Source organism: Aulonocara sp. 'chitande type north' Nkhata Bay, linkage group LG3 (assembly GCF_057382095.1).
Source record: "Aulonocara sp. 'chitande type north' Nkhata Bay isolate Kocher_YH1m ecotype deep benthic linkage group LG3, A_spYH_male_GT1.1, whole genome shotgun sequence".
Classification (NCBI taxonomy): Eukaryota; Metazoa; Chordata; class Actinopteri; order Cichliformes; family Cichlidae; genus Aulonocara; species Aulonocara sp. 'chitande type north' Nkhata Bay.
Window position 1 is genome coordinate 3,766,934 of NC_141346.1, and position 4,106 is coordinate 3,771,039.

Here is a 4,106-nt window from a genome sequence, read left to right on the forward strand (position 1 = left end):
AGACTAATAGATTATTGAGTTTCTTGTTTCTGATGTGTGGGGGAGGTCTTATCATGACACACATCTGGGTACATGGGGGAAAACAAAAACTCATTATGTAATAGAATATTGCTGTTGTGTGAGGTGTGACTGGTGGATGAAAGTTTTGGAGATTTACTGATGCATTTTGTTTTGGTACCACTTTGAACCTGCCAGTTTTGATCAATTATTCTAAGAGTATGCTTAGACAAGTCCTAAAACTAGGCCTTCATATTTTTTGATTTTTAACAGTGCACTGAGATTTTTTGTTTGGCAATTTTCTCTTTTTCAAGCAGGCTGCAAGATCGGAATCGAAAGCGCTACACAACATGTTGAACAATCGCAAGTGAGCTTCTCCAAAGTTAAAATGGGCTGTCATTACTGTTTGAACTTTACCCACACACCACTCCTCACTCCTCCCACCCGCTGCACACAGTCACTGAGTACAGACCGGCTGATTCCTGTAAAGGGAGAGGCAGGAAGAGGCGGAGCAACACCTGAAAAACAAGAAGCCCAACGTCATTTTGCAGAAGTGACAGTGTGAGAGAGCAGCAGCAGAGCTGCAGTCGAGTCCTGTTTGTCTCTAAAAGAAGATTCACTGGAGTCCATCAGGTTCCTCTCAGCAACAGTGGTGAGTGCAGCTGATCACACTTCCTGCTTCTACACAAATCTTCACTCTGTTCACTTCATCAGGACTCATCACAGTCACACTGGATCCATAGAAATCTGCTCATGTAACCACAGATCCACTGTAGGAGCATCGAGCTGCTGCTTCAGTCTCACTGTGGCTCTGCTCAGGACGGTGGACTCAGGCTGTGCTCTGGACTTCAGACTGACTCCACACTTCTTGTTTAAGATAGTGTCATAGAATAACAGAGTCCTGCAGACTCCGAAGGACCTCAGTCTCCTCAGCAGGTGGAGTCGACTCTGGCCCTTATACAGGACGTCTGTATTTGTAGTCCAGTCCAGTTTCTTGTTGAGGTGAACACCCAGGTACTTATAACAGTCCACTATCTCAATGTCTTTCCCTTGGATGTTCACCGGTGTTGTAGGGGGTGACTTCCTCCTGAAGTCTATGATCATCTTCTTTGTCTTGCCGGCGTTGATTTGGAGTACGTTGGTCTCACACCAGCCAACAAAGTCACTGATGACCCCCTTGTATTCCTGATCATTCCCGTCTGATACGCATCCAATGATGGCTGTATCATCTGAGAACTTCTGTAGATGGCAATCGTCCGAATTATAACAGAAGTCTGAAGTGTAAAGGCTGAACAGGAAAGGTGAGAGAACCGTGCCCTGTGGTGCCCCCGTGCTGCAGATTACCACCTCAGACACACAGTCATGGAGCCTCACATACTGTGGTCTGTTGGTAAGGTAGTTGATGGTCCATGCAGTCAGCTGTTTGCCTACTCCGGCTCCCTCCAGCTTCCCTCTCAGTAGTGCGGGTTGGATGGTGTTGAAAGCACTGGAGAAGTCAAAAAACATGATCCTCACAGTGCTCCCCGCCTGCTCTAAGTGAGAGAGGGATCGGTGTACCAGGTAGATGACAGCGTCATCCACCCCAATTCCAGAAGGGTAGGCAAACTGCAGGGGGTCCAACACTGAGCCCACCAGTGGCTGAAGGTGGTGCAGGATGAGCCTTTCCATGGTCTTCATCAGATGAGAAGTCAAGGCAACAGGCCTGAAGTGGTTGGGCTCCCTGGGGTGTGCGATTTTTGGCACCTTAACCACACAGGAAGTCTTCCACAGTTCAGGAACCCTCTCCAGGCTCAGGCTCAGGTTGAAGATGTACAGGACCACCTGACAGAGCTGGTCTGCACAGTCCCTGAGCAGTCTGGAGCAGATTCCATCCGGACCTGCTGCCTTCGTCCTCTTGAGCTGATTTCTCACCTGATCAGCTGTGAAGGAGATGTGAGGCTGGGCTGGAGTGGGGGGTGGGGCTCGCTTCGTTGTGGATAGATGTGTGGATAGGGGTGAAGCAGGGTTGTGGTGAGAGGAGAGCTCAGGTGACAATGGCATTGCACCCGGAGGGGGGGGGCGGCAACTGGAGGGGGGTTAATGGAACCTGGGGGGTGGGAGAGGTGATCAGTGGGCCATTGTCAAATCTGTTAAAAAACAGATTCAAGTCGTTAGCCCACCCCCGGCCAGCAGACACTGTGGCTCCTCCATTGTCCTGGAAATGTCCAGAGATTTGTTTCATGTTCCTCCAGACTTCTCTGACGTTTTTCTGTTGGAGTTGGTTTTCCCATCTTCCTACTGAAGTGCTCCTTGCCTTCTCGGATCTTGTATTTAAGATCCTTTTGGACTTTCTTAAGTTCCTCCTTGTCTCCCGACCAGAAAGCACTCTTCTTCTTGTTCAGCAGGGCCTTCAGTTCTGGGGTGACCCACGGTTTATTGTTTGAGAAACACTGTATCTTCTTGGTAGGCACAGTGTTCTCAACACAGAAATTAATGTAGTCCGTGATGCAGTGGGTGAGGGCGTCGATGTCCTCACCGTGAGGCTTGCAGAGTTCCTGCCAGTCTGTGCATTCAAAACAGTCTCTTAAGGCCTCAGTGCATTCCTCAGACCACACCCTTATCACCTTCTTCGTGGGGGGGTTCCTCTTCACCATAGGAGTGTAGGTGGGGTGGAGAAGGACCAGGTTGTGGTCTGAGTGGCCAAGCGGGGGGAGGGGTGATGCACTGTAAGCCTGCTTTGTGTTGGCAAACAATAGATCCAGGGTTTTGCTGTCCCTTGTATGGCAGTCAACGTACTGGGAGAAGTTTGGGAGAGTGACAGATAGTGAGGCATGATTGAAGTCCCCAGAAATAATAATGAGGGACTGCGGATGTGCCATCTGTAGCTGAGAGACAGTGGAGTGAATGTAATCACAGGCTGCTGTAGCGTCGGCCGAGGGTGGGATGTAAACAGTCAGCACAATAGCGTGTGAAAATTCCCTGGCCAGGTGGTATGGCCGGACGCTAACTGCCAACAGTTCAATGTCTTTGGTACAGCTCTGTTCCTTCACAGTGATGTGTCCCGGGTTACACCATCTCTCACTGACATACATTGCTAGTCCCCCACCTCTGCTCTTACCACTCTCCATTGCATTCCGGTGCGCTCTAACCAGTTGAAAGCCATCCAGAGTTATGACAGAGTCTGGTGTGTGGTCCGTGAGCCATGTCTCAGTGAACAGGAGGAGGCTGCTCTGCTTGTAATCCCACTGCAGTCTGGTTAGCGCAATTAGCTCTTCCATCTTGTTGGGTAACGATCTTACATTACCCATGAGAATGGATGGAATGCTTGGTTTGTACAGTCTCCTTCTTTCCTGCTACTTCACTCCAGCCCTGCGTCCCCTCCTCCAACGTCGTAATTCCTTCGGAATCTTGGGTCGCTCCTCCGGGAGTACTTTCCTGTTGCTCAGTGCTAGCAGCTGCTCCCTATTGTAAACAATGGCTTGGCTTACAGATTCTCCAGAAGTGGTGGTAAAAAGTCCCAAAAAGAGTAGAAGACATACTACTACTCTCTTTTTTTTTTTTTTTTTTTGTCCCGTTTGGATCTATAGCCATCAGAATTGTTGTCTTGAGGCAAAGAAAGATGCCAAGCGGATTTATTTTACCAAGTGGATCATCATGGCCTTGCCATATTGGTCCATTTGATTGACCTTTATTATAATTATGAATTTATTTTATTTTCAGTTGCAAACGGGACAGACATGACTGTGGGATAGGACAGGGGGAAAGAATGAAAGAAAGAGAGGGAGAGAAAGAAAACCAAAGGGGAGAAGAGACGGTGAGAAGGGGGGGAAGAGAGAAAAAAAAACAAACAAACAAAAAAAACAAAACTCCTGGGTCACCTGTATGGAGAAAAAACATACTACTACTCTCACGAAAAGTTGTGGGTCCACGTTGCACAAGAAATAAAACACGACCAAGAGTGTCGGGTAAAAAAAGCTTAAAGCACAAGAAAAAACAGAAAGGAAAGGAAAAAGCTGGGAGCTGAGGAAACAGGCTGCCTACCGTGGCGCCATCTTGGATGTTATTGGGGTGATTTATTCATCACTTACTGTTCCTATTAGATTGATTCTGGATCTGATTGATCATAAGGA